Raw genomic sequence first — 20,340 nt, forward strand, 5'->3', positions numbered from 1 at the left:
AAATTTGGTCACACACAAAACCCAAAACACCAAGAACTCAAAATAACAGGGAAAGTAAAAAGTCTTTTGTAGTCCAGATTCATGCCTGTTTATTTCCCCATTCAGAATTTTGAAGAAGTCTGGTCCAAATAAGCATCCACTTCACAAGAACATCCATTCTTTAAATTGCTTTACAGCACCAATTACGATACAATTTATGAGTGCTGGTGGCACGCTGGTATCCTAGGAGCACTGACATCGAACTGAGATATGGCTGTGCTATCAGAACGTCAGGAAGACTTTCAGAAATAAGTACCCGATTTCCAAGGAAAAGAAAAAATTATCCAGAACAAGCTTCTTTCTTTAATCTGATAGCTATTAAATATCCCCAGAGGAAAAGTGCTCACTATGCAGCTGATTATTTATTGTGTTGTCTGAAACCTCAATTAGTTTATCAGTTGCTCCTTTGATCCAATAACAATTTAGTTACACATTCATCTGATAAACCACAACCTGTTCCTAATTTCAGCTTCCTGCTTTGAAGGGGAATACCTGAGATTGAGGTATTTAGAGTTTGATAGAGTTTGATCCAAAACCAAGGACTTGTTACCCAAACTAAGCTCAATTCATAACTGATTGGCTATTTATTATTTTTTTGCTAGATGTTGAAAGAAATTAAGATATGAAAACAACTCGAAAAGTAGAAACAGATCACACCAAGCTATATATAGCAAAGAAGGAAAGAAAGAAAACTCCATGTTCAATCCTTTCATAAAACTGTAAGAAGAGCTCACTCCCAAAAGAAGACTTTCTGCAGAGGGAGAAGACTTTCTACTAGGAGGGCTGCTGCCCAGGTAGCTTTTGTTCCACAGTTATCACACAGCATATCATAAAAGGCACAGTGGAGGAAGAACTACTCCTGGTGTTACATCAAGAATTTGTAGGAAAAAAAAAAGAAATTGTTTCAAAGGGAACTCATTTGTATAATACAAAAACAGAGTGAAACAATCTGCTTTTGTTCCAGAGGGGGGTCATGTGAAAATGCATCAAGTCTGCTGCCAATAACTGCACAACATTAAACACTGCTTCAACTGCAGCAACTACAAGGGTTCTTTTTTAATTAGAATAGTTTCCCAATTCAGAGGAATATCAACTTCCAGAAAAATTAAACCAGTTGCCATTTGAAACACTGTAAGCAGCAGGTTTCCTAATACTGCAAATAAACAAATCCTGCAGCTCACCATATATGTGAACAAATAATTACAGTGCTCCTTTACCTAGGAGTCATAGACCACAGCAAGGCACCGCTGCTACCTGAAGTGAGAAGGACAATTACCCAGTTATGTCACCCTCTGCTTTCTAAAACAGGTACTTTTATACCTGTTTTAGAAACAGGTATAAAAGTTTATATAACCTGTTTAGAAACTATACATCATTTTCTCTAACTTGTTTTTCTACAGTGGACAGGAAATGAACCATCCTCTCTGCTACCATATTTTATCAATGCAGTAGAACCCCAGAACACCAGGGCAGGCTGGATCAGAGTATAGGAGCACTCAGGCTGACCTACAACAGGCTTTACTCCTCAAGGAAAACAAGGATCTGGTGTTTTAAGCACAATAAAATAAAAAGAACTATTTTTCCAGATGCTGGGGAGTCTTCCGTACAGGCACATGTAGAACTCCTCAGAATTTATGGGTATTCCCATTAAAGGACAGAAAGCAGACCTCCAGTGCACTCTGAAAAATGCACTGTACTTTAATTGCTCTCCTAGTACACAGAAAAGTCATGATAGTGCTCCCAAATAAGCCTCATCAAGGTCAAGAATGGTCTTCATAAATGAAGAAAAGATCCATACTAATTACTTGACTTTATTAATTATGCTCAGCAGAATGAAAACAGCTCTTACTTTCTCTTTCCCTATCATTTTTAGGATGGTAAATGAGCAGAGTTTGGAAATCCATCAAAAAAGCCATTAAGGCTTCTAGAAAAAAATAGTCTGTGATGCGCCCAGATCCATTTCTGCTACTGTTACTGGGAAATTCTTTACAAGTATTAAGATATGCTAATGCCAGATATCTGATCAGAACTCAGAAGAACTCAGGCACTTACCCACACACAGATGATCAATATATTAAAAGTCTTAGTTCAGGGCACTGTGAGCTACTACCAGCACCGGATAGAAGCCGCTGGCACACACGAGGGCCATGAGACATCACTGTGTTATGCCACAAAAGTCCGTCAGAAACCAAAACTGCTAGCAAGCTGGGAGAGATGGAAGGAATAAGGTCTTGTCAGATGATGGAAGAAACTCAGTCCCATGAAAACATGACCATCTTTCCACTCCCAGCAGAAAGAAAGAAAAGAAACACGTTCACTGCTAATTCGTTTGTACTAGGAAGAGATGTGTTGTCATTCCTGGTTGTCACTTCAAAGTACTCAGTGTCTGTTCCCTTGGTTTATATTCAACCTCTTCTGTGGCTTACAGGCTATAAGCGAGACGGTATTGCTAGGCTGTAAAGTACCCATTACAGATTGTGTGTTTGAAGAACACTTTGTAAAGCAATAAAAAACTCATTTTTATGAGTTTTACAACCATTGATTTCTGAAAATGAGATGAAGTTTAATGTTGGCAAGCAAGAGGCTGTGGCTGCTGCAGCTACTTGCACATCATCACCTGTCCTGGCTGAGGCAAGCTGCATTAGGCTCTAACAGGCCCAGGATGAGCGCACTGAAGTAGATTTCACAGGGAAGAAGGTTTGGACAGACATAACAAAAATTCGTTTTTTTTTCAGAGGCTGGTTGTTTTGACCTTTATCTCTTGAGGTCTGATGTTGCATCATACAGAAGAGAGAAAATTCACACTGATTAGGTGGCACAGAGCATGAACATATCCAGGTTACTCAGATCACACAGCTCAAGAGAAAACAAAAGTCTACATTTTTCAGTTGTAACTAGAGTACAGAAGAGCACAAAGCTTCTATCCTAGGAGGACAGAAGATAATAACAGGAAGCACAGAGTAGAGATGACTTTAACTAAGCCTTTGCCTTTTGCAGTAGCATGTACTGTACCAAAGAAGTAACAAACAAATTGAGAGATCACACATTTGACTCTTCATATTTTTAAAGCTATTAGGCAACTCTAGGCAGCTCTGATTTTCATAAAACCATTCCCAGGCCCTTTTAATTACTGGCCTTCCAAACCCACAACACAAACATAACAAAGGCTGTAGTTTCATGTTGCTCCAACCAGATCAAAGCCTATCATAAAAATAGTAGTTTTTTCAAAAGTCCTCTGCACCTATCTAAATAGGAGTTTGGGGCATCTACAGAATGTTTCATATGCTTTCCCTATTTCTAGCACTTCACACATATACTCAGTACAGTGCAGGTGGAAAACTTGAATGCTATTGAGATGCTCAGCTTGGGCACAAGTGATCCTTGGCAGCTGAAAGCACAGGCCGAAGGCTGCACTCAGATGTGTTTTTTCTCAGGACATTTTATTGATGTATCAGTGTTTTTCATGCAGCAGTGGGAACCTGCCCTTCTAATGAACATCAAAACTGAAGAGCTGCTAAATACTGAAGCATTTTACTAGCTTATTTCATTCAAGGGAGATTCTTCTCCTACACTTTCAACAGAAAACACATTTGGGAGATTTGGTGCCAAAAGTTGATTTGAGAATTCTTGATCACATTTTCTTGTTGATTTTTGTCGTTATTTTCCAGGTCCAAATTTCAGTTTCCAGTTCCAGTGACCAGTCACTAAAACCTGAAGGCTTGTGCCCTTTTGTCAACAAACCAAACAACAGCAACAAAAGATTTTGGGCTGAATGCTCAACACATTAGGAGCCCGCTCCCTTTGAGCAGAGGGCTTCAGCTTTTATCCTGCTTCTCCAGAACTCCCTGAAATAACAGATTCCATTTATCAAATCTAAGTGCCTCAAGTTGAGCTACAAAAAATCCTAAAATAGACATCTAAATAATTGTTCTGACTTGTGAGCACAACGCAGAGTCAGGCCTGGCTGCTCTGCATTCTTGGAAATCAGCCACTTTCTCAGTTCTTAAATTAGGACTTCAAAGCCTAATTTTAGGCACTTGATTTTGAAAATCTTGAATAATGTTTTCTAGTTGATGTTTCCCAGTCCTCAGCACTGCAGAGGTAGCTCCTCTTTCCTCTCCTCCAAAAATAGCAATGGTCCCTTTTCCAAATACAATCATCACACTGCTGTTTGCAAGTGCTCATCTGCTTGATAATGGGAAGACAGCATCAATAACCAAAGCTGGCAACTTTTTGCTGCCCATTTGCCAAAGCTGTCCAGTTTCTTCCTCACATTTCCAAATCCTTCATTCACATGCATTTTCTTTGTCTTCTAACTTGCCACCAGCCCCAGATTTCCTTTCTCCCCTTTTGAACACCTTTTTAAGCCTTAAGCATGCTTTCTGTTATCACTGACATGAAGTTTAGGATAACTCATAGTCCATTTAATCTGAAGGCATAGGTACACTTGTTTTATGAGAAGCCATATGAAGTGTGAATGCTGCAGATTTTTATGCAATAAATTATTTTTAAACTTCAGTTTGCAACTGTATCTCTGGCAAAGCATTGCAGATTTTTGGCCCAGCTTGCATTGGTGGTAAATCATCATCTGCTGCTGACTCGCCAGGACTCAGCGTGCTGAGCTTTCATGTTCTCCATCAGCACAAACGTAAGGAAGCTTAGAAATAAATGATTTGCACAAAACTCAGGGAAGTGTAAAAAAACCACAGGACAAAGGAAGAAGCTAGTCTCAAGCAGTTTAACCTCAATGGTACTTCAAAAAATGTGAAAATGAAGGGGTAAGGGAAAGCTTTGCCCAGATAATTAGGGGGATGATTTCATGCCATTACTTTTTCCTGCCATTCCTCCCACGCCTCGCCAAATCCTTCGGCAGCGACTGCCTTTACAATGAAGTACAACTGAGGTAACTGAAGTGTTTAACAGGGTAGAAACAAATATAAGAAAGAGTACAGCAAAATGGAATAGTTAATTGTCCTTCATGCCCCACACCTCATTAAATCTAATCACCATCAAAGACAAATCATAGATCCCTGATGTAAACCACATTCTCAGCAGATCTGATTTGGCCTGAATTAGGATCTGAATGTCCCAGGATTAGGACATTCAGATGCATTTCATCCCCTTGCAGACAACAGTTGGTGCTATGCCACAGGATAACTTCAGCTTTAGGGAGGGCATTGAGGATGACAGCCAAGAGGGAAGAACAAGCTGGAAGCAACCAAACAAACATTCCCATGGGATTGGTAAGAACAGGTAAAAAATAGGGGTGCACCGTCCCCTCTTAAGCCCAGAAGGATGCATCCAGCTAGAAAGAATAGTTTCTCCACGCTGCAAAGTGCCAATTAGCAGCAGGTAATCCAGTGTCCTTTGGTGCTACGGTAAAATGCTTTTTGCAACAGTATGCATTTTCCAGGAATCATGCGTTCAGTGCAGTATCCTTTGCCCAGCCACTGCTCATGTTATCCAATAACCACAGAACCGCTCATCGCAGCTGCCAGCTTGTAGCGTGGTGCTGGGGTCACAACGTGCACGTAGCAGAAGTATTCACAGAAATAAAACGAGGAGGAAGAAAAGGCAAAGCATGCAGGGTTATTCAATTGCTTTGCTTGGAACAGCGCACAGCTCAAAACGTGCACAGACACACAACAACCAACCATCTCTTGGCTATGAAGGAACTGGTTTTTTAAAAATGGGAAATGAAGTAGAAGAATGGATAAATCTGTACCAAACTAGGCTGGATGGAAATGGAGAATATATGCATCTATATAAGGCACAGTAGATACAGGCTGACTATTTTGGAAGTAATGCTGAAGCACAGCATTTCCTATACAGCTCTGCTCCAAACCCCTCCTCCCCACACAGCATACAAGTATTTGGTAAACAGCTGCTTTTCTAATATGAAGCTCTCTTTTTATTTTTCCCCAAAAGCTTTGCTGGTATTACAATTAAAAAAATATTGCTAGCGGAATTTTGCTTGTTGCAAGCCAGCAACAAGCTGCCTGGGAAGCTGTGGAGATGTGACAGAAAGGAGGAGCCAGGAACCAAATGCCAAGGGCCACAGCTTTTACTTCCCATCATTCAAGTGCAACCTTTAACAAGGGCTGCAAAACTCTTCTCCATTAATAAAGCAGCTCCTCTCATCTTGGACTGCACTCATCCTTGAGTCAACTTCTTACATCCACAGGAGAAAATAAAGGTCTGGTCAGTGAAACCTACTTTCATGGGCCATCTTGGTCATGAGGCTGAGCTGTATCTGAGCTGTATCAGCAATACACAGTGAAGTTATTTTCTAGTAACAGAGTTGCTGAGACCACAGTCAACAAAGTCCAAAGGACAGAGAAGACTGGTCTCGAGTGACCACCACCAGCACCTAGCACTGACAGCAGAGCTCAGTGCAGCTTCAACACTGAGCCCCAGCTTATTCTTTCCTTTCTTTATAAACAAACAAACAAAGTCACATTTCATAGCTGTATATTAAAAAACAAAGAAACAAACACTAAAGACACAGTGAGTAGCAATACAAAGAGTTTTAAGTGAAGCCGCTCCGCCATGTGAGCCATCATCTCCTTCAGCACCCCACAGCAGCTATGGTCAGCCCAGTGGACATCTCAAGAGTGAAACAAAGCACAGGACTTCTGTAATTCTTAATTATTTTCTTTGCACTTATTAGCTTGACGTGCAAAAGCTTTGCAGTCTGCCCTGTGTGAGATTTTACTGCAGACATGAAACACTGTGCTGAGCAAAGAGCCCTGAGCACAGCTAACAGGATTAGAGATAAAGAGATTACCTAGGGTCCAGGGGGTAACTAGAAGCAGTGATCACCAAAAAGCCAAGAAAATAGAGGAAGATCATGAACAAGAGGGTGACGGTCACAAAGATAAAGCTACACCATACAAACCTGATGAGTACAGGGATAACAGAGAACACAAAACCAAAATCTAAAAGCCTTGCTAAGCCATGTAGCTACAGCCTGTGTTCAAATGGGTAAATGCTATCTTTTGGAGGACCACTTATGCTTGGGAAGACAGACAAAAATTCATCTCCACAAGACTTTAGGCAAGTTACTGCATGTTATTTATTTGTGTGCTTGCTCTTATTTCCAGTAAACATGGTGGAGAAGTGAAATTCCCCAGCAGGATGCAATATACAGAAAAATATATGCAGTCACTGCATTCATTTCAGGCCTCAAAAAAAAAAAGTCATTTTCTACACTTGTAAGAAAATGGAAGCCCAGCTCACAGCTTGCTGTGCTGCCATCTCTTCGCAGAGACAGACACATTACCAGAAGTCCATCTTGAAACTTATGCACTTTCCTGGAAGGCATGAGCTAATGCTGCATGGCTGCAGCCACACTGATACTCCGTATCTTCAGTGTAAGATGCTGAGCATCGTGCCAGGCAGCATCATTCACTGTATGCAGTTCTGCTATCAACAAGTCAGGCAGGTGTGAACAGCTGTGAATAGAAGAAGGTACTAAAGCAGTTCTCAGAATGGTGGGCAAAGTAACATGCAGAAGAGAGGAAAAAGCTTTGTTGAGATACAACTGCTAGGCCGTGACATCATGCTGCTCAGAACAAAACACTGCAGCTACCAAACTCTGGGTTATCAGTAAATGCCTTCCTGGTGTAGTCAACACATTCAAGAATCTTTTTGTTTCCTTGATAAAATGATTGACTCTCACAAAACACAGACTCGTTTCTATCTCTCTTGCCTTAAAAATGGTGTAAATGCAGAGCTCATAGATCAGAAAAGCAGCTACCCTTGAAGCATTCAGAACTCACTTTCTTTTCCACAGGATAAAGGAGATAAAACAATTCTGTGGAAAAACAAGAAGGATTTTTTCCTGCCCAGGACTGACAAGCAGTGTCAAAAGCGAAGACTACATGGTCTAACAGCAGAGGAAGGGGACGTAGGAGATTTCTCACAGATGCCTTGTCTCCCAATCTTTTCCCTTCCTGTATAACATGGGTACCTGGCAGCATTTCATTCAGAGTTGCCAAAAAAGCCAACAGGCAGCCAGCTGGTGGCATTTCTGCTGCAGAAGCTGAGAGCTGAAAAGCCTGGGGGATCCCAAAGGACTTTGGGGCTGTACCTGTGTGAGACCGCACCAGCTGTGCCCCCAAAGGGCTGTGCTAAGTCAGCTAGGTGCATGTGATGATGACGTTTTGACCAGGTCAAAAGCCCAACAAGGGCTGCTGGATTGCAGGCCCGACTCTGGGATAAACTGGAAAAGAAAGCATTTCTATGTATAGGTATCCTGGTTTTCGAAATACTAATGCATCCAGATGCAAGCACTACAGTTCCTTATTACTTGCTTTTGGGTGAGGAAGATCAGCCGGCTGAGAAGATAACAGTGGTAAGGCTTGGTGTGATCACATCACTGGCTCTTTCTACAAACTTCAAGATTACTCAAGAAATAAAAAGCATTGTCCACACATCTGGCAGCTGCAAGGCCATTTTCCACAAGTTCACAACATAAAAAAATCCAGGCACCTGCACAAATCCCGCAGGGAATACCAGCACAATGGTTTTGTTTCCTCCAAACTGTAGTTGCTCTTTTCTTTCAGCAAGACACTGCAAATTCCTGGCGCAAGGGAAACCCTCATGCCATTGAAATCTCTCCTAATGAAGAAACCACCTGCACTAAAAACCCTGCTATGGGGTTGACCCGTTCTCTATCCCGTATCCAACCTGGTGACCTTGCCAGCAAAAACCTTACTAAGTTGCATAAGCTTTTTTAGTTCACTACGTTATAGCAATGAAACACGTTGCTGCTGCTCTCGTACGAGTAAGGTGTATCATCTCCACAGCAAGATGGCACAGTCAGCAAGGTGGCAAGTGCTATCTCTGCTTATAAGGAGGCATGGAGGGAGCTTGAGCCTCAGCTCCTCAACAGAGTTGAGGGCTCATGACAACTGGCATAACTGGAAAGTCAACGAAGAGCACTTAAAGGCAGCCAGGGGCTGCACTACAGATGGAAAAGGAAAGGAGTTGTCTGCAAGATGCTAGGCTCCTGGCTAGAAGCTGCATATGGAGAACAGTAGTAAAAAGGAACAGGACCTAGAGAAGAAATAGAGGACAGGAAGGCTATGGAGTTGTTAAGGCTATGGAGCTTTTAAAAGCTGAACAACTTCAGAAACAGTTAAAGGAGGAAAAGAAGGAAAAATTTGGAAGAAAGGACTGAGATGATGCTTATGCAGGCTTCCTCCAACTCAATACTGCACATTTTATAGGACACTAAGAGTATCCCCTGAACATTGGGATGGGGATATCTGGGGTGATCCTGATTACAGCGAGCCAGAGGAAAACGATCCTTTGTTTCCCTTAAATCCTCCGAATATGAAGCCAGACCTGCTGTTCAAACAAAAAGAACAGAGAAACCTTGGGGTATCTGCAGCATAATACAAAAACCATGCCTCAGGACTCATTGCAATTAATGTATTTGCAAGAGACATAATAGCAGTAAACCAGATGAAACTGACACGGATCACTGTGGCAAGTATGCTTAAGTGGTAGGGACTGAATAATTTTGAGTGGGAACAAAGCAAACAGCTGTTGGGGTCAGGGAGCTTTCTTAAATTTGGGACCCAGTCTGACAAATTCTATCACAGGTCCATCACCTCATTGGGCCACAGGCTCAGATCCCATGGAGCAAGGTGACCCCCCGTAGGCCCCATCAAATCCCCGAGGAGCTCTGCTTGTGTGGCAGCAAGCTGTCCCCAGCACAGGGACACCTCACGAGGTCATCCTCAAGGTGGAGATTCCTTACCTGTGGTAGATACCAGTAAGCAACCAATACCGAGCTCCTCAAAAAAGACTTCCTATATGCTAATAGCTGGCTAACTTGCTATGGTATTGAGTGATATAAAAGTTAACGGTGCATATAATCCCTTACATATAAATTGTTGGCCAGGGGGTCCCTTCCAATCCCATGACGCAGTGAGAGAGCCTTCCCAGTAGCTTTATCTGACCCTGTTCTTCAGTTAGCACACAACCAGGTGACCTCGCCATCGTGAACCTTGTTAGGTCGTGTAAGTTTTGTTAAAGCACTACCTTATAGCAATAAAACACACTGCTGCTTCTCTTTTACAAATGAAATATATAATCCCATCTGCAACACAAGCCAAGGTGCAGGTTTTTCATGTTTTCAAAAGCTTTATAGCCAAAGAACGGAGGGTGTGTTCACACAGAGGGTAGTGATGCACTGGAACAGGTTGCCCAAGGAGGTTGTGGATGCCCCATCCCTGGAGGCATTCAAGGCCAGGCTGGATGTGGCTCTGGGCAGCCTGGTCTGGTGGTTGATGACCCTGCACATAGCAGGGGGGTTGAAACTCGATGATCATTGTGACCCAGACCTTTTTCAACCCAGGCCATTCTATGATTCTATGAAAGGCAGGGTCAGTACTGTAATTCACATGCTGTACCTATTCCAAACACAGAGACAAAACACCCAAACTCATCAACGTAATGAGTTTCCTCCCTCTGCCCTACAACCATCCCTGTCCTTATCAGGCAGTACCAGATAGGCACATTCTGCTCACAGCTTGCCTGCTCAAGGAAGATAACACAGAAATGCAAGGGGCACCCCTGCCTCTGCCCTTCTCAGAGCAAAAAAGCAGAGGTAGTTAGGATAGCCCTCTGAAACAACCCAGTGAGGAGTTTTTAGCCATGTCCATTCCACCACCTGTTTCTCACTACTTGGCAAGAAACCAAGGCCGCAGCAAAAAGGTAGGTAAAGGAAGAATACAGACAAGGAGAAAGATGCCTCTGTTATTAAGGCAGAATTACAAAATAGTATTCAAAATAAAATGTGTTGTACACACTGCATCTTACATATTGGCAGTGCTGTGGTGGAAAGCACAAGGAAAAATGCAGTATGTAGAGTCACAGAAGGTCATATGGATCGTGCTAATGTCATACAGAGCTACCTCATAGAGAGATCGTAAATGTAAACAGCTCCAAGTGACAGATTATTGCACTGTAAAAGCAGCAATAAAAGAGGGCCGAGGTGTTCACAATACAAATGACAGATTTTAAGATGCATTAGTATCTGTCCTGCACAATGCAGAACCAAGGATGGATGCAATCCAAACCAGCTGTGAGAGAGCAGGACATAAGGTGGGGGAGGAGAGAGCTGAGCACCAAGAGATTGCAGACAGGGACCAAGGACAGCCTCCTGCACAAACGGGCAACCTTTGTTCAGTCTGCAAGAATATTCCAACAGAAACAGAAACAGTGGAGAGAAATAGAAAATGATAAAAATAAAAAGCTAAACACTAGGTGTCAGGTGACTCTGACCAAAAACACAGTCAGTCTGAAGCTGAGGATTGTGGAAGACAGAGATGTTCATCAGTATATCTTAATGCTCAGTATTAAAGCATATTATACTGTAAGAAACAATAACTGAGCCCTCAGTAGCAATCTAAGACTCAAGTGCAGGAGCCTGAGAAGAAACGTCAGTGACTTTGATTTTCTGGTAATTCCAAGCAGTTCAACTCAATACCCAGCTTTGATAATTAAATTTATTATACAGGAAAAACACATTGCTAGATAATTAAAAAGTTATTTTTATATTTTAAAAAATGAAGCTTTCTCCTTTCTGCTTACAGCAAAGTGAAAACACAACTTACAGTGTATTTTATAAGCACTAATCTTTTGCCAGGAGTGAAAGATAGGAAGGAATTAAGTTTTGTTTCATTAGCCACTCTAGTAGAACTCCTCTAACTCTATGGAACAGACAAGCACTGCAGCCTGCATAGTAGTACTCTGCACATGAAATTGCCAGAAAGCAAAACCAGACCTTTACCTTATGAGGTGCACCTATGGATGCCCCCTCTCTGGAAGCATTCAAAGCCAGGCTGGATGGAGCTGTGAGCAACCTGGTCTAGTGGGAGGTGTTCCCTGCCTATAGCAGGGGATTGGAACTAGATGATCTTAAAGGTCCCTTCCAACCCAAACCATTCGGTGATTCTGTTATTCTATTTCATGTATGTTTTGTACAGACTGGGTAGAACACAGAACGTTTCAGATAATAAAACCGCTTACTAATGTTGGCAGCTCTTGAAAGTTGTCCCTCAGCCTCTCATGGCAACCATGGGCTTATTTTTAATTCCCATTAAAAACAGTTCTTTCGTCCAACATACCTCTTCCATGGACCTATTTCTTAAATATCTAAATGCCATCTCAGTGATTGGAGGTTGTCGTTCCACAGTGTTTCATCACTGTGGCATATGAGTCCCCCGCACAGACGTGCCACCTGAAGACAAACAGCAGAAAGGGACTGTCTGTGAGGCAGACCTGTCACTGCAGACAGGGGAAGTGCGGTGCTCAAGCCCACAGCCTCACTAATGTCTTTCACCTGCTGACCCCAGCCAGGACTCCTCTTCTGGCTCGGCACAGAGCCCAGCTCTGCTCACCCATCCTGCAGAACAACCCCCCAGAACAGCTGCTGAGCCAGCTTCCAAAGGGCAATGCTGAGAAAGGGGAAGAGAGGAACAGAGAAGGGAGAAAAGGAAAAATGAAAGGGGAAGAAGAGTAGAAAAGCCCTTAATGTTATCTATAATCTACCACACGCACACATTTGGCAACTTGCTTACAGCCCTAATGCTGTAAGTAGGCTATAGCCACCTCCTCCAAAGGCAGCAAGGAGCACTAAAGCACACGCGTTGCTCCAAGATGATCATTTTCCACACACTCTAAAAGTCGGCTAAAACCTGGTGAGAGCCCTGTGTTCTCACCTACTGCATTCTTGAGGACTCAAAGCTCCACTTCAAGTTTCTTAAGTACCAGTTTTAGCACACAGAGCCAGTCCACACAAGCACCCAGAGAGCAGACCTGTGCTGCGTGCATCTGATACCCAGCCCTGCACATCATTTGAGCCTGATGTGCTTGATATAAAACCAAGCAGCATTTAGCCCTCACAACTAAAGTTCATGATAGCTCTGCTGGAGCTTATATTTGAATACATTACTTTAATGAGCTCTGTACTGTACCCAGAAGCAGAGTCAATTAGATGGGGGATTTGAAAAAATGATACAAAACCTCTGAAAAGAACATTACTGATCCCTTCCTGTATCATAGTGCAATCACTTAGCAGTGGTAATAGAGCAAAAAATCAATACAGAAGATAAAAAAGTATCAAAGTATGTTATTCTTGTTCTGCAAGGCATCCTCAGGTTTGCAGTGTGCCTTTGCTTGCTTCAAAGGCAGATGACGATTTCTGAAAGGGCAGAAGAACGGGTAACAAAGTCAGGGGTTTCAGAAGCCTATGAAAGAGAAGCAAGGGCTGAGCGGTGCCTCAAGAACCCCGGATATTTCAGGATTACGTGGGAACCTGGTAATGGCTGCAAAACCAGGAGACAGAGCTAGTCAAGTAAACTCTTGTAGTAAGAGGCACAACACAACTGACTCTAACAACGGTTTATGTCTATGCAAAACTTTTACCTATAAGCAGCTATTGTATTAACAGGGCCATGATCTACACTGAAATGTGGCAACCCTTCTGGGATGGCCACTTGTCTTTCTTTTTTCCTCCCTATTTTTAACAGAACAACAAGGTTCCTGAAGCCTCCGTCAGTCCTTACGGACTCACCTGGTACCTTCTGACTCTATTAAACAATGGGTCTGCCATTCCATACATCGCTGGTGCTCCCTGTGTGTGTCCTACAGCAACCACACTACTTCTGAAGCTCTAGCAGAAGGTATAGGGATGCCCGTCCAGAATTTCACTATAAACAGCTGCAACCCTGCAATCCACACAGCATCACAGCATGTGCTTACAAATGCAAGTGTAACCGTCACACACAAATGCGACTTCAAGATTCTATATATCTGGCCGATTCATTGCTTTTTACTCAGAGGACAGTGAGGCACTGGCACAGCTGCCCAGAGAATCTGTGGATGTCCCATCCGTGGAGGTGTTGAGGGCAAGTTGGATGGGGCCCTGGGCAGCCTGATCTGGTGGGGGTCTGGCCTGTCTACATCAAGGGAGGTGGAACTGAATGGGTTTTAAGGTCCCTCCTAAGCCTGTGATCCTAAGATTCTAGAATATGATACATAACTTGAGGCTGCATCCTTCAAAGCCAAATCCAGCTTCATGTCCTTCTGCCCACAGTTGTCCTGTAACTCCTACAGGAGGCCTAGCTCAGAAACATGTAAGCACTGTATGAGCGAGCTGAACATGTGTGCATTTAGGCAAGGATAAGAGCCACACACCATAACCATCATACAAGCTAAACTTCAGCACACATGAAGGTTTCTCCAATCTCTTTTTTTAAAGGGCAGGGTTAAACACTGTAGAATGTCACTCTACTAATGATTAATGGTTTAATTATTGTTGTTTAAGTCAAAGGTTCTCCTTAGTGTTTGTCTGCAAGATGATTAGCACTTCTAAAAGCCAGGTGGGAACAAGATGTAATACTTCAGGAGAAGGTTAAGAGAAGCTTTTTGATTGAATAACATGCATAGAAACAGCACTCCTGAGGGGAAGTCTTCAAGATCACAGTATGAAGGTTTCCAGTTTTCCAGATGTTGATTGCTTTGACTGAATCCAAAGCAGAGGACACAGGACCGACACAAGACCATAGCCCTATGCTGAGATAAGTCTATCAACAGCTGATAAAGTAATGGCAAACATACAAGGAGATTTTTTTTGGTGCATTTCTGAGAACTTCAAGCCCTGGACTGCATCATCCACTCCATCCACATACAAACACCACAGTTTTAGTTTATTTTGAAGCCTGGTGGCAGGAATTGCCTCAGACTTCCATGAGCCTCTTGGTGCTGAGGTTCCTGCAAACGTACAGCAACTGAAGGAGGGAGGCATGTTTCACAGCTGGCTCCATCCAGGGGCTCCTCAGCCAGCACAGGCACAGCACACAGACTGCCTCAATCCTAAATGCTCTCCTGCATGTCTGTACCAGTATTAAAAATAAAAAAAAAAATAATAAAAAAAAAGCATTGGGAAATAAGGCACCTGCAAATTTGAATGTTTATGAACTAAGTAGTTATACATGTGGCCTAAAGCCATAGGATACCGTGATGTGTTTTTCAGTCTAATAAGCTTAAACACCATATTGTGCAATTCAAAACCTGCTAGTTTTGGTCTATTACTGGTAACATCCCTAACGTCATGACACCAACAGAAACATCTATCAGCTTCCCTGAACACTAGTGTGCTATTTGAACTCAAGCCTATGGCATTTCTTTCACAGCAGAGAGCCTCGATTTGCAAGGGGAAGGAAGCAGTTATCCTCCAGACAATGCAAATACAGCTGGCAAGAAGAATAACAGTTTTTTGTCAAGGTCACCAGAGGGAGAGGGGAGCACCTGGAAGAGGTAGCAGGACAAGGACAGTTGCTCTGTGTAAATGACAGTGTAAATTCACAGACACCATTAGGAAGGAATCAGCAAAGCATAACCTATGTAGCTAATAATGCTTTAACACAGGCATGCAAAATATCCAGATGCACTGGGATGCTGAGACCCGACCCTAGTTTACAACAGCGAATTCAGCATTAGTAGCATGATTCATTTGTTCTTGGAGAAGTGACAGGTCCACGGAGCAGCACACATCTGCAGAGCTGTGCACCTGGTAAGGGAATTTGCTGAACTGCCATCGCGCTTCCTCAGCGCTTGGTGCTTGGTGTGAGTCAACCATCTCAGCGAGGAAATGAAATAATTCTTCAGCATGCTGACCGCACTGGGAGAGCATTCACAGGTCACATACTTTGGGCAAGTTTGTTCCTGTGCTCTTATTTACCCTGTACAATAACGCGTCCCAAACAAAATACAAACAGAGAAACCATGGCAGTACATTTGGGGAAATAAGATCAATTTCAACAGAGCCACTGCATTCGGTCCACTGCAACTATGAGGTATGTTGGCAGCAAAATTCAAGGCAGCATTTGTGCGATTTGATAATTTGTTTGAACAAAGAAAAGCAACTGATCTGGAAGCAAGATTTCAAACAGCCTAAATTCTACAGAGTTCCTTACTTACTCTCTTGATTTGTCTGGGTGTGGACAAATGTATGCGATCTCTAAGGGAAAAACTGCTGCTGATGCTACCATGCATAAATCCTTTGAAGTGCAGGAATCTGTGGGCTGGTGATGCACTTAGGAATCACAAAACCAATTAGAGACTACACTGTACATGACAAAACAGCTACAGATTACAAGGATTGTTGTCAGTTTTGTGAAGTGTTTTGGAGTCTGAGTGGCACACAGTAAGCATCAATTTCTGAAGTCTATTATACAGCTTTCAGAAGCATATGTTATGTCCTGGAAGGATATAATTTGGTACATTGTAAAAGCAGGAGAATGTTTCTGCTGGAGCTGAGGCCAACAGCCTCAAAAGCACTCACATGTATCAGGCCAATTCTAGATACAGCAATGAAGGAGGACAGATTGAGAAGACAAAATGAGCAAATTGACTGGTTGCTCGGGGAAGCTTACTGCAAAAAGCATCAGAATAAATAGGTGTCTTCGTGACCTATACAAAGAACTGGCAAATCTCTAATGGAATTCAGGAGCTTCGAAAAGGAAACAGTCTGTGAAACATCTCAGGATAGCACATCATTTGCAGAAGTATTCCCTGGAGGTGTTCAATGCAGGCTGGATTGAGCCTGGGCAGCCTGATTAGTGGGTGGCAACCCTGCCCACGGCAAGTGTGTTGGAAAGGGACTGTCTTTAAGGTCTCTTCTGACCCACACCATCTACGATTCCATGTGCTTCTGCTCGTCAGCAGTGAAACAACAGGCAGGTTTGAGGGAGCCTCTCCAGTGCTGCCCACTTCAGCAGACAACTCTGCATAAGACAAGAGCAGCTTGGCTTCTTGCCTCAGAGGCGGGTACCTCTGGCCAGGCAGCAAGCTGACAGCAATAGTGACAGCTGGAATGCCTCTCAGCTGCTCTCCTGCACAGTCACTGCTCTAGAGACTCACTCCTTCAAGTAGTGCTGAGACCAGTAGAAGACAGGTAGGAGACAGCAAGGGCAGGAATTGTTTTGGCCTTGCAAATCACTCTTGTATTTGAGCAATGCCATGTTGCTGTACCCTGGTGGATATTTTGAGCTCTACAGCCACAGAAGTGTTTCGTGTTGCAACGTTTGTGGCCCAGAAACGAGGAAGATAAAGGAATGAGATCTGTTTGCTGTGTGAAAGCAATTAACCAGTTACCAGCAGAACAACACTTAAAAAGAACGTGCTCACCGACAGCTCAGTGCTGGGCTTCCCACATGTGACAACTCAAACAGGAACACCACAGCAGTTTGGAAACCTACAATGGTCAGATCTGCATCCAAAAAATCAGAACCTTCAAAAGTCTTTCCAACAAGCTGCACAAGAATGAGCAATTGAAGTTCCTGTACAGGAGCCTGCCAAACTCACAGTATTCTTTCCAACAAGACAGATAGATTTTTCTGTTGTTGCTCTGTTAACTGTATTTTCTCCAATTTAATGCCTCTTACAATCAACATAAAATGAAGGTCAATGTGGAAAGAACAGATAAGATGAGAGAATTCAAAATATTTAATTTCAGCTCTGACTGTTCAACAGGCAAGGAATGCAGTGAGGAATTCTTCCTGAGAAACGTAAAGACAACAGCTTACTGAAATACTGCACTAAGTATACCTAAAGGTCAGTCAGACAGCACATCAGCTGAATACCCCTAATGATGCTCTGTTTATGTTACAGATACACGTGAGTTTCATTCTAAGAAATCAACTGCTGATACAGAAAGTAAACCAAACTATACAAAGTGTGACTGCTTTTTAAATGAGTATGACCACAGTGGAACAAACAGAGCAACTCATCCTGAACTTCCAAGACAAAGCTCCGTGACACATTAACTTCATGACTGCTCTCTGATTGCTTCTGAATGCTAAAATACTGAGTATAATACATAGAATTATTAAGGTTGGAAAAGACTTCTAGGACCATGTAGTCCAACCATCAATTCATCACCACTGTACCCACTAAACCATGTCTCCAATATCGTGCCCCCTAGCTTAGTCCACTTACCATTTCCTTTGCTTATTATGGACAAAAAAAACACACAAAGAAACCCCGAAGTGCTTCCAGCACGCGTTACTCGTGCAAGAAATCCAGCACAAGATCCCAAATTCTGGCATGTTTTACAGCGTCCTGGACCCATGAGCTCTGTTGGTTGGCATCTTTGATGTGGCAAACCCATTACTAACCTTGGTGCAGAGCTCTCTTTGACACGTGCAGAAAGCTGGCAGGCATTTCCAGCACGCCAAGCCCAGCCATCCACAGGCATGCAAGTTTCAAGGGAAACCCTTCATCCGTGCCTGCCAACAGACACCCTAGCCAGCAAAATGGTCCCATTCTGGAACACGCTTTGGTTATCTGCTGCTCCAGCAATAGATTATGACTACTGCAGCCCAGATACATACACGCTTTAGAAGAAGCTCTGGCCTTCCTTCCTGAATAGCAGCACATAACGCTGTGCGCTGCAGGCTTACAGCCCTGGTGCTGTTTGTGCTGCTGCTCCTGGCAGCGAGGGCACACCAGCACCCAGCATGAGCCGTGAATCCTTCCAACAAACCCTCAGGCAAAGGAACGAGGCAGGCTTAGGCTGGAATGCCTACATTAGATCACCAAACCCTCCGGTGCTATTCATGACTTGGCATTAAAAACAAACAAACCCCCTCTCTCTCTGCCTGCAACACGAATCCGCGCTGCGTCCCGGCGGCAAAGCCTCCGTCTCAGGGCCGGCGGCAGGTCGGGCGCTGCCTTACCCTGGGAGCGGACTCGGACGAATGGCCGTGCCCAGCCGAGCAGCCCGAGCTCCCCCTCGCCTGGCTCCAGCTGCAGGGCGTGTGTCGTTTGCACGGAGCGGTTTCGAGACTTCCTGTTCGGAAGCATCCTAAATACAACAGCACCCGCGCCTTTTTCTCGTGTTGTTTTTACCTCCTCACCATCCCCGGCGGCTGGGCCGAGCTCTCCGCCTGCGTTTTCCACAGAGGTGCCCGATACGCCGCCGGGGCACCGCCGGCACCTCCAGCCTCCCGCAGCCGGAGCGATACATCAGTCCGTCTTCTGCATCCGGCCATAGCCCGTCGTGCCGAGCAAGCAGCGGTGCCCGGCGGGAGAGCTCGGCCCCGCAGATCCGCCTTTGTCTGCGGACGGGGAGATCCCCGGAGAAACCCCCCGCCCCCCACGGCCCCACGCGGCACGCTGTCGAGACGGAGCGCGGCGGCACGGCGGCGACGCGGGGAAGTTTTCGGCAGAGCCCACGGCACGTGGCCGCATCCCGTTCCCGTCCCGTCGCGCCGCCTCACCCGCCCCCCCCCCAGCGGCCCGGCAGCGCCCCCGCGCCGCGCGGGGCTCGGGATGCTCCGATCCACTTCCGCGGGGCACCAAGCGCGGACGCCGCCCCCGCGGCCCCGCCGTTCCCGTTATAGCTCCGCCGCCAACGCTTTTGATTCCACGTTTTGTTTTGTTCTTTAATTCTTTTTTTTTTTTCGCCCTCCCCGCACAGCACGCAAGGACCCGCTTCCCTACCGCGGAGCGGGGAGGGGGGCTCGCGAAGCTGCAGTAGCCATGGCAATGCCGGATTGCATCATGCTCTTCGGAAGGCGATTTGGGGGGAAAAAACCCGGTTCAGCCCCCGCCGCCCGCAGCCCCCCGCACGGCTGCCGCCCCCAGCCCAGCCGCCGCCACACCGACCACCCCACGCCCTTCCGGCACCTCTTCCTCCCGGGCGCGCACGACCGCACCACAGCCCGGCGGCCCTACCTGACGGCGCGGCAGGCTGCGGGCGGCGGCGGCACCGGCCGGCTCTGGCACGCTGCGGGACGACGGGGGCGGAGGCGGGGGCGGAGCGGTGGGGCTCCACCGCCCCGCGTCCTCCCCCGGTCCCTCCCCCATGGGCTGATCGTGACGTAACGATGGTGCGAAGGGTGGCGGAGTGGGGGGCGGGAGGGGGCGCGGTGTGACATCATGGCCGGAGGAGGCCGTGGCTGCGCTGGAAGTTTTGGGGGCGGTCGTGCCGCCATTTCGAGGGTGCCTGGGTTGGCCTCGTGGGTGTGCAGTGGGTTGGTGATCACAAGGACCCCATGAATTCATACAGGCTTGGGGCAGAATGGCCCCAGCGTGGCAGGCTGCGCAGAGGCAAAGGATTTAGGGAACAGGGGGCTGAACGTAAGCCAGCAGTGTGCCCAGGTGGCCAAGAAGGCCAGTGGCATCCTGGTGTGTGTCAGCAGTGGTGTTGCCAGCAGGAAGGTGACCATCTCTCTGTGTTCAGCACTCAGGAGGCTGCACCTCGAGTGCTGTGTTCAG

At 45.2% G+C, this 20,340-nt stretch overlaps 1 protein-coding gene across 2 annotated transcripts in view; it reads right to left on the reverse strand.

Moving 5' to 3' along the window:
- ELOVL5 (ELOVL fatty acid elongase 5) overlaps positions 1 to 19,909 on the reverse strand; it is a 39,668-nt gene extending 19,759 nt beyond the window's left edge. Inside the window, exon 1 of one of the 2 annotated variants that reach the window (XM_052677058.1) lies at positions 19,798 to 19,909. The gene's annotated coding sequence lies outside the window, so the exon portion shown is untranslated. Of the gene's footprint in view, positions 1 to 18,969; positions 19,090 to 19,797 lie in introns of those variants that run through there. The other variant, XM_052677066.1, reaches the window with a different exon arrangement.
- Between the last annotated feature and the right edge of the window lie 431 nt (positions 19,910 to 20,340).

The sequence above is a fragment of the Tympanuchus pallidicinctus genome, unplaced genomic scaffold, assembly GCF_026119805.1.
Source record: "Tympanuchus pallidicinctus isolate F22 unplaced genomic scaffold, pur_lepc_1.0 scaffold1, whole genome shotgun sequence".
Classification (NCBI taxonomy): Eukaryota; Metazoa; Chordata; class Aves; order Galliformes; family Phasianidae; genus Tympanuchus; species Tympanuchus pallidicinctus.